This window comes from Arvicanthis niloticus, chromosome 11, assembly GCF_011762505.2.
Source record: "Arvicanthis niloticus isolate mArvNil1 chromosome 11, mArvNil1.pat.X, whole genome shotgun sequence".
Taxonomy (NCBI): Eukaryota; Metazoa; Chordata; class Mammalia; order Rodentia; family Muridae; genus Arvicanthis; species Arvicanthis niloticus.
The window spans coordinates 73,778,555-73,790,011 of NC_047668.1; positions in this window are offsets into that span (position 1 = coordinate 73,778,555).

Below are 11,457 nucleotides of genomic sequence, written 5' to 3' on the forward strand. Positions count from 1 at the left end.
TACTTCAACTATACTGTCATTTTGCTCCTCTCAAGGTGAGAAAATTATTCAGGTGTTCCACTGTTCCTTAATTTACTGTTAAGTACTGTCAATTATGCTTTCAACTTTTTAATTATTTGAGAACTTCACACATAAATACAATGGGTTTTCATCAAGTCTCCCCTCCACTTTCTTTTCCTTCAATCCCTCCTGTCCCAGGCCCATGGGGCATTGAACTGGGATCAGAAGACCTGGAAGAGAGAACTGGAGGACAGGGGATGCAAAGAAGGGCAGCTTTTCTATAGTCTGATTAAACCGCTGATTTTAATTTTTTCACACAGGAGTTATATACACATAGAGGAAGGATGTGGGGAAGGGGATAATGCAGGAGCGTAGGTGTTCTCGGGGGGGGGGTGCAGATATCTTCCAGAACAGTGTATCAGCTTGGTGAAGGAGCAGGGAACAGGTCACTGTGACTCTGTCTATGATTCACTCATTCTTATCTAAGCTAGTACTTTCCACCAAGCTTACCTATCAACAAGACCTATGACTGCATTCCCACTCTTACCTGGAGAGGGGGAGACCTATGACAGACAGCATGTTCTTATCCAGGCCAGTAGTTTTTCACTAAGGCTGCACTAACTTAGGCCTACAATAGTCTGACTTTAGGCCTTCAGTGTATAAGCAAGGTTGTTTCTGACACCTTTCCACATAACATGACTGGGTTTTTAGGAAAACCAAAATTCTCACTACACACCTCTCCATCATCTGTGTTTTGGTAACTTTGATCTTGTGTAGTCTTGTGCTTGTAGTCAAGCATTGTAAGTTTATGTGCTCAAATGTCTCTGTTGTGTCTGCCAAATACTGTCTTACAATTTTTCTTTTTTAAAAAAAATTTCTTTTTTTTACATATTTATATTACATCATATCCACTGCCTCTCTCCTCCTTACCCCATACCACAATCCTTCCCCTAACCTGCTTCCCCTTCTTCTCTGAGAGGCTACTACCCCCATGAATATCCCCTCATCCCGGCACTATATAATCTCTTCGAGGCTAGGCAGTTTTTCTTCCATTGAGGCTAGACAAAGCAGCTCAGCTAGAAAAACATACTTGATGTACAGTCAAGAGCTTTGGTGTAATTCCCTTTCCAGTTGTCTGGGACCCCCATGACAACCAAGCTGCACATCTGCTACATATTTTTCTGGAGTCCTAGGTCCAGTTCTTTTGTTGGTGTCTCAGACTAGGACAGCTCCAAGAGTCCAGGTAAATTGACTCTGATGTTCTTCTTGTGGAGTTCCTATTCCATTGAGGCTCGCAATTCTTCTTCCTCTTATTCCATACTTTTCTCAAGCTCCATGCACTGTTTGGATGTGGGTATTTGTATACAAGTCAGCTGCTTGGTAGATCCTCTTCTGTTCTTGTCTATAAGCACATTTCTTTATTTCTGATGGTAGGGCAAACTTGTGCAACCACGTTGGAAAACAATTTGGTGTTTTTTCAGAAAATGAAATATTTCTATCATAAGAACCAGCTATATAAATCCTGGACTTATACCCAAAAGATGCTTCAACATCCTACAAAGACACTTGCTCATCTATGGTCAGAGCAGCTTTATTCATAATAGCCATAAACTGGAAATAACATAGCTGTCCCTCAACTGAAGAATGGATAAGAAAAATGTGGTGCATTTGCAAATTGAAATTCTACTCAGATATTAAGTGGATGGAACTTGAGAATATTATTCTGAGTAAGGTAACCTAGTCCCCAAAGGAAAAAAGATGGTATATACTCACTTATAAGTGAATAGTAGCAATAAAATAAAGGTACCCTCTTACACTCCACAGACCAAAAGAAGCTAAACAAAAAGGAAGGCTCAAGCAAAAAAGCTTGAATCTCATTTAAAAGGGGAAAAATAGTCATAAGAGGCAGATGGAGGGAGGGAACTGGAAGAGGAAGGGGAAGGAGAATGGGGAGGGTAATGGGGAATACAGTATCAGGTGTGGGGCAAAATAGAAGAGTTGGCTATATGGCCATAAAAATGAATGGAAATCTGTAATTGGCAGTGGTAACAAAGAAGAGGAGTACTTGCAGGATGATACAGAGAACTGGGATAAGGGAGGAAAAGAAGAGTAGATGGGGGTGACCTTAGCTGTAACTCACTATATTGGGAATATATTCTAAGCTTTGTAATCGTCAATGTGTTACATAGGCATAATGTTTATCTAAGAGTAACAATATTAATATCAAATTTTATATCAAAATAAGAAAGTTATACCAATGAAAACCTTAAACTTGTATCAAAATAAATTCTGTACCAAAGTAAGAAATTATCACTTCAATTTGCATCAATTACAAAGATTCTTACCAATTAAGATTCTGACCACAAAATGGTTCAGGGATAATATTTAGTAATCTATCCCAATTATTTCCTTCCTGTTCAAATTTATAACCATATCCAGATTATCCCTAAAATGACAACTTATCTATAATTTGTATATAACAATAATTTGTATATACATGTATATAACAATTACCAGATACGCAAACTCAGGAAATTGGGCTGACTCCGTAGCAGTTTCTGGTGAATAGGGGCAACAATAATTTCTTTAAAGGGTTGGGGAGTAGTGGGAAAATTAGAAAATTTGCTTAGACTGAAGAAATCTAGCTTTAGTATCTATTTTCCAGTCACTGTTTGCTTAGAAGGCTCAGGGCTTGATTGAAGTTCTGACTAGATCCGACTGAATGTTTGAATAAAGCAGGATGAGCTGGAATCAGTGGCAATCCCTGAAGTAGGTTTGGCCAGCTACCAGATGCAGGTGTCCAAGTATGTCAGCTCAGCATCTCTGAGGATGGATCACAGCAAAGCTATACATTCTGTAATATATAACTCTTATAACGAAAATTTTAATATCATTAAGATATTTGTATGCATTATACAGGGTGCATAGATCAGTTGAGAAAATTCTGCTTCTCGTTTTAGCATGAGAGAGGCAGCTATCTTTTTTTATGAGTTAATCTTATTAATAGCCAATTGAAATAAGTCTTAATTCATGCCATGTGAAAGATAGCACAATGAATGGTCACTTGTCTGGTTTAATTCTTTTTGAAATCTTATAGTTCTTTAGCGTTCCCCCTGTCATATCTGATCCACATCACTCTGCAAGGGGTCCAGAGCCTATTTTTTCCTGTCAACACAAATGCAGAGCCTTTCTCCCAAAACAGCATGTCCTTGGTAAAGTAACTGAAAATCATTAAATGTTTAGTTTGACATTCTTACAAAGAAATTTTAATATAACTCCCACACTCAAAATCATACTCATTTTGATAATTGAAACAATTTAATGTAAATAAAACAATCTAAACAAATATTATATGTTGAGGCACTGCTTCTACTGTCCCCTGACCTGACCTCATGAGATCAAGGATGAAATTATTTATTGAATGTCTCTGTCTGTTTACTGTATGAGCCTATTTGAGGCTTTCTCTTTAAATAATTCTCAAGGCCTAATAGCCTACTGTCTGAGATAGACTAGGCACCTTATTCCCTATCTTTGATCTAAATTTTAAGATCATTAAAAAATATTTTAATTATTATTTTAATAGTTCCATTTACTTATTGTATGAGCCTATTTCTCGGCTCTCTCTTTATATAAGTCTCAAGACCTAAATTTCTACTGTCTAACATAGGCTAGGCACCTTAACTCCTGCCTTTGATATAATTTTTTAAAGATCAAATGCTCCAACACTTTAATATCTCTGTAAATAATTTTAATTACATTCCTTTTTATTTACTGTATAAACCTATTCTGGGGCTTTTAATCTGTCATACAGGCAAAATGATCCCATAATTTCTGTGGAGACCACAATCAAAGAATTTGAGTGCTGTCTTGATATAGATGTTTTCAAGTTTCATTTAAAGCCTTTTTCTCATTCATTCAAGTCTATCCCCATACCTTTGTTTCCTACATTGAGATTAAAGACATGGATTTCTTTATTCCATATATTCTTCAAAACACTGAAACAATTACCATTATACTCCCTTCTATTTTTAAGAATAATTAAATCAAATTTTGGAAATTTATCCTTTCATTAGGATAGAAAGCAGCTTTTTTGTAGAAAGCAGGCAGCTTTATTGTCTGGCTGGCTGACTCAGTAAAGTCATTCTGTCTTTTTTTATAGCAGGGGATCTCAGAATCTGTGAGCTGAGGCTCTCTCTGTGTTTCTTTGTTCAAGTTTATTACACACTGGAGCTACCATGTGACCTGCTCCCCTCAACTCTCTAAAAAATCATTTTCCCCTCTTCCTATCCTTGTAGTACTGTGAGTCCTTCATCAAAAATTCCTAAACTAATAGTGGATTCTCACCTTTCATGTTACATGCCATCTATTTTGTATAGCTTTCGCTACCCCACCCTGTATTCTTAGCAGATCAGAGGGTCTCACCTGCCCAGGACTATCTTGGGTCTGCAGATAAATAAAAATATATACAAGTCAGTTGTTTTTTTTTTTAAAAAAAATACCTTAAATAACAATGAGAAGGCATACCTAATTCTCACACTGCTTCTCCAGGCCTAGTCATGAAAATGGATAGAGGCCAGTTTCATGAGTCCCTACATCTCTGATGGCTACATCTCCTTCCAAGGAATGTGGAAAAAAACAAACAAAAAACAAACAAACAAACAAAAACCTTTTTCCTGAGTCTCTCTCATACCTGTGGAACCCGGAGTTTCCATCTTTTCTGCCCAGCCATTGGCCTATGTCTTTACTGATAGATCAAGAACCAATCAAGCAACAAGACATTAGCATCAGAACTACCCACACAGGTATGTAGAAAAGTGAAAATAGATCTATATTTGTCACCTTGCACAATCTCAAATTCAGATGGATCAAGGACCAAAACATAAAACCAGATACACTGAGTTTAATAGAAAAGAAAGTGGGAAAGAGCCTCCAACTCATTGGCACTGGGAGGTTCAGTGGGTGGGGCAGGGGTGGTGTAGAGCAAATTTCTTAAACAAAACACCAAAAGCTCAGGGTCAAAAGTCTAGATTGATAAATGGTTCCTCATAAAACTGGAAATCTAAAAGGCAAAGGACATATTCAATAGAACAAATAGGCATCCTATATATTGAAAAAAATCCTCATTAACCCCACATCTGATAAAGAGCTAAGATACAAAATCTATAAAGAATACAAGAAGCTAACCACCAAGAAACCAAAAGAACCCCATAAAAAAATTGGCATAGAACTAAAAAGAGAATTCACAACAGAGGAATCTCAAATGGCTAAAAAGTACTTAAAGAAATGCTCAAACTCTTCAGCAATTAGGGAAATGTAAATCAAAATGATACTGAGATTCTTTCTCATACCAATCAGAATAGCTAAGATCAAAAACTAAGTAGGTAGTTCATGTTGGCAAAGATGTGGAGAAAGAAGAACACTCTTCCAATGCTGGTGGGATTGCAAACTGGTACAACCAGTCTGGAAATAAATCTGGAAAATAAGTCTACTTCCAATTGGAAAATAGGAATTAGATCTACCTGAAGACCCAGCTATGACAATCTTGGACATATACCCAAAAGATGACCCACCATACCCCATGGACTCTATGTTCATATTGGCCTTATTTGTGGTTTCCAGAAGCTGGAAAAGACTGAGTTGCTCCTCACTAAAAAAAATAGATACAGAAAATGTGGTTGATTTAAACAACAACTATTAAGAACAAAGACATCCTAAGTTTTGCAGGGAAATGGATGGAAACAGAAAATATTATCCTGAGTGAGGTAACTCAAATCCAAAAAATATGCATGGTATGTACCCACTAATAAGTAGATATTAGCCAAAAATGTAAGAATAGCTAGGATACAATGCACAAAACTCAAGGTTAACAAGCAGAAGGACCCAAGTGAAGATGCTTCAATCCCACTTGGGAGGGGAAGAAAGCAATCATGGGAGGCAGATAGAAAGAGGGACCTGTGTGGTAGAGGAGAGGGCTAGGAAAAAAAGGGGGAAATGCAGAACATAACCAGCTATGAGGGCCATTGAGAAGCCTTGAGGGCCAGCAGAATGAATAGAATGTGCAACTTTGTAGGAGTGAGGTGGGGAGACACTTTTGAAACTGAGACCTGAGCGGTGAGAGACTTTCAAGACTCAAAGAAAGGGACCTTAGAAGAAATGCCCAACAGTAGGAAAAGAGAACTTGTAGAATCTACATCCAGTAGAAAGACCCGGCATCAAGTGGAGTGGTAGGGTTGCCATCCTGCAATCAAAGCTATGACCTAGAATTGTTTGTCTACAAGAAATACAGGAACATAAATGGAGAAGAAACTGTGGAAAAGGTGGTCCAGTGACAGATCTTAACAGAATTCATCTCAAGGAGAAGCTCTAAGACCTGACACTATTACTGATGCTCTGGTATGCTTACCGACAGTGATCCACCAACCAGGCAGCATACACAAGCTGGTCAGAAGACCTGACACAAATACAGCAAAGAACTGCCTAGTCTGACCTCAGTGGGAGAAGCTAAGCCTAACCTCAATTGACATGCGGCCCAAGGGAGTGAAGATGCCTGGTGGTGGGAGGGGATGGGACATCCCCTTGGAGACAGGCAGAAGGATAAATAGGGTGAGAAAATGTGGGAGGGCAGATTGAGAGGGCTGTAATGACTGGACTGTAATAAAATTTTTTTAAAAGTACAGAAAATATAAGCAACATTAAAGGCACATTTATAAAAGGAAAAGAAAATTAATGAAAAATACATGATACATTTTATAGAAATTATGAAAAAAGAACAAAGAAAAATAGTAGTAATATACCAAAGGTTGAACAAAGTCACAAATAATCTGTCTGAAATTGAAGTTTCCATAAACTATTTTTTCACTTGTAAAGTCAAACTAGAAGTACCGTCTACAAAAAATAAATGCAGCATATAATAATTTCAGATTTTCTAAAATGTGAAAAAAGAACTTTATACTGTCACTTCTTCAAATAAGTCTAGAATATTGAAAATTACCTTAAACCTGATGAGAACTTTTACTTTTATGCTGTAGTTACCAATTAATCTCTTCTCTAAACAACATGGTGGTGGCACCAGGACATTCTTAGCTTCTTTCTGTATTCTCAAATGAAACACACACACACACACACACACACACACACACACACACACACAGCCTTATATTTTAATATGCCTTAACGTGGCTGGGCCATTCCCCAAACTCCAACTGGCTAATACCTCCCATCGTATATTGCTGAGTTATTACTTATTAAAATTTATATTCTATTGTTGTTGCCCTAGACCCGGGGTGGGGGGTAGCTGAGGGTATTCTTCTCTGGCTCTTAAATGTTGGCTTTCTGTGCTGCATTCTCATGCATGGCAGTAACTCCTTTTCTGGCACAATATCTATACTCCCAACCCCACCTCTGCCCTTGTCCCTTGCTTGGGATTCTTAAAAGTTCCACCTCTGACTCCCTGACCAGACATTCTCCTCCAGCAACATTATTTCCCTTTAAAAAATCAAGTGGGACAGAGTCCTCAAGCATCATATATGCAGACATATGGATTCCTGTGCACTTTTGGAGACTATATATCATTAGATCAAATCTACAAGTTTTCCTCCCTTTCAATTATTATAAATACCTTTTCTCTCAAATATACAATGAACATAATTATAACAGTTATGTAAAATATAAGATGTATACTAATAACATCCAGTCTATCAATTTTGTCAATTTAGGTACATTACTCTAACAACTATCCTAACTTTAAGTGTTTAAAATTCTACACCTGAATTATGTTTTGATTTTAACTTGCATTACCATCTGAAAACCATCTTTTCAATTCTAGATCCTCTTTCTTAATGCTAAACAACTTAAGTTTGACTATGAGACTATACCTATTCTTCAACTCTGTCAGAGATCTGAGAATGGATTAAATAGTACCTGAATATATAAGAAGCAAAAAAGCATAACTTCCACAACCTAAACAATTTATAGAGACAGCTGGCTGCCTAGACAGTCTCCTATTCATCAAAATGTCATTGGAGCATTTGTCTTCAGCCTTCTGGCCCAGAACCTTCTCATTGACCTTAAGTGAAGAAGTACTAGCTTATCCTGTCTTGGCATAGCTAAGCTGTTGGCTGTCTCTTATCTTGTATCTTTTCCTGGAATAGTGTGTGTTTCTTTTTTTCTTTTTTTTTTTTTTCTGCAAATGAATTAGGAATATTCTTGTCCACTGGCTATCTTGCCACAATGGGAACAACTCTATATGGAAGTTATGATGTTCAACATCTTCTGTGAATTGTGAAGGGGGTACTTTCAGGTGCAGACATGTCTCCTTATCAGTAAAAAAATCTATTAATCTATTAATTATGAAACTTTAAATTTCATATTCTGTGAATTTCTGATGCTTTTGTAGAGTATCTATCTATACATAGTGTATCTGAACTGTTAAACTTTGATTGATCTTATCTATTTCTGTTTGAATAATGTTGGAAACAGTTTATTATAATTAAATCAGAATCTAACATAACCATGAATTTAGTAACTTACATTACTTATTCATCCTAAACAGTTTGTAATAGCAGCTATTAGGAGAACTGGGTTTAAGACTTTTATTCTTAAATGATTTGCATTGGCAAAATGCCTATCTAAGAGTAACAATGTTAACTTCAACTTTTGTATCAAACTACAAAGATTTATACCAATGAAAACCTTAAGCCTGTATCAATATATAAATTCTTAAAAATGTAAGAAATTATTACTTCTATTTTGCATCAACTAAAAAGATTTCTATCAATGTAATATGACTAAAATGCTTTGTTTAAGAATAAATTTAGTATTGCATCCATTTTTACTAATTTCTTAAAATAATACTCTATCCTCTTTTTTCCTCTCAACACTCTTCCTTTTACCTAAGAAAGTAAAGATATAGAAGAGGAAAGGAATAACAAAAATGTCCATGTCTAAGTTCTCACTTGGTTTCCTCTATGTTCAAAATTTTGACAGTTTCTAAATTGTCTCTTACAATTACAACATATCTATAGTTTACATAATAACAATAATTAGACACTCAAATTGAAGGACTGTGGGTAAAAATTCTCGAGGCTTCTTCCTGTTGAATAGTGGAGATTATATATATATATATATATATATATATATATATATATATATACATATATACATATATGTATATATATATATATATATATATATATATATATATATATATATATATTACACATATGTATTATACACACACATGCAAACACACACACAATTTTTAAAGGAAGTTGGGAGGAGGTAGAAAAATTGGAAATATCAGTTCGACTTTAAAAGGCTAGCTTTAGCATTTGTGGTCCAGTCTCTGCTTGCTTAGAAGGCTCAGGGCTTGACTAAAGTTCTGAATGGACTCATTTGAAGGGCTGGATAAACAGACATCATCAGGAATCACCAGCTATTCCTGAATCTGTTCTGGTAGAAAATTGTACAAACAATATATCGAGGTAGGGAGCTGAAAGAGAAGTTTTTTTGTTTTGTTTTGTTTTGTTTGTTTGTTTGTTTTTCCAGCATCCCTGAGGATGAATTGTGTTAGAGATGAACATTCTGCAATATATGCATTGCAACCAAAATTTTAGTACTATTAAGATATTTATATGAATTGGGCAAGGTTCATAGATCAGTCAAGAATGAAGTTTTGCTCCTTTTTTGAGTAGGTGCAAGACAACTAACTATACTTTTATAAGTTAATTTAATCAATAATCGATTGTAATAAATCTTCGTTCATGCCATGTAAAGGATGGCATAAAAAACCTTAAGGATTCCATAACCATGCAGATTTATTATTTAATGTTAGCCAAAGTTTTGTCTAGATTCAATTTTATGTCTAAGCTATTTATTTGGGTATTTCCATGTGGAGGAATCAACAAATCATGCCTGTCCTGTTTAATCTTCTTGAAATTTCTTGTCTATAGCTAAGATCTTCAGGGGTTCTTTCCCTATCATATTTGATCCATGTCACTTTCAGAGGTGTCCAAAGCCTTTTCTTTTTTCCTATTAACACAAATACAGAGCCACTCTCCCAAAATTGGATATCTTAGGTCTAGCAACCCCAAATCATCAAATGAATAGATCGATTCAAATTAGCTTTCTTCTTTCTCTTTAGGCCTGCTCTATTTTGACCTCTCCCACAATTAATTTTTAATATCATAATCAACAAACTTTTATCCATCCTCATTTTGACAATTAAAAAATTCAAACAATTAAAACAATGTAAACAATCATTATTATATGATGAGACTGCTTTTTCACCATATCCTGCCTTGTTCTAACATGTGATCAAGGCCTAAATTTCTATTATCTGTGAGATAAGGTTTTTCTCTCTACCTCCAGCCCTGACATACATGAGTTCAAAGGACTCTATTTATTCACTTATATACTTAAATTCTCCAGCATGTATGTATGTATGTATATATATATATATATATATATATATATACACACACACACACACACACACACACATATATATATATATACATATATATACATATCACCTTTCTCTTTATAAGATAAATTAATATTCTTTCTTATTTAACTTCAATTAAATTTTTTTCTAATTACTGTATAAGCCTATTTCAAGGCTATTGATTTCTCATTCCAGCCTAAGCCATCCCAGAATTCCTGTTGAGCCCATGTTCAGCAATCCAAGCTGCCTGCAATAATATAGACTTTTCAAATTTCCTTAAAACAATTACCATTATTTCTTCTTTGTGTCCTTAAAAAAATTAAGTCAATTTTCATTCACTTTCCCTTCTTTGGAGATTAACATCTCTGTAGGTACATATATTATGTCACCTTTCTGTTCATATAACTTAAATTAATATCTTTTTCTATTTAAATTTTATTAAATCTCCTATATTTCTGTATGAGCCAATTCTCAGGGTTATCCTTACATCCTTAAAACAATTAAATTTTCATCCATTTCCATCTTATTCAGTCCTGCTCTCTTCAGCCTGCCTTATCCTAGAAGGAGCTTTCAGTATCCGTGGCTTAAGCTCTCAGCAGCAGCCCAGAACAGGAGAGAGTGTCTTGAATGTATCCTTTGCCTGGCTCCCAAGTCCCTTGGTCAGTCCTAGTCATAAGCCATGAACCCCAGAATCATGGGTACCAAACTAACATGAACTTCTTGCTTAGTTTTGAATTGTGCAATTTAGAGAGAAGCCACATGGCTCACCCAGTTTGTCTTGAGAAATTAATTCTCCCAGCTTCCTAATCTTAAAGGGAAGGCATGTTCATTCCATTCAGGAATCTCCAATTAACTTTTAAAAGTGAGTACAACCCTAACAACGTTGGATGCCATCTTGTGTGTGTGTGTGTGTGTGTGTGGCGGGGAGGGAGAGGGGAGCTGAAGGCCCTGCGGTCAGCACATGGGCATGAAAGCCCATCTCTGTTGTGTTGTGGGTCTGCGTGTCTGTCACA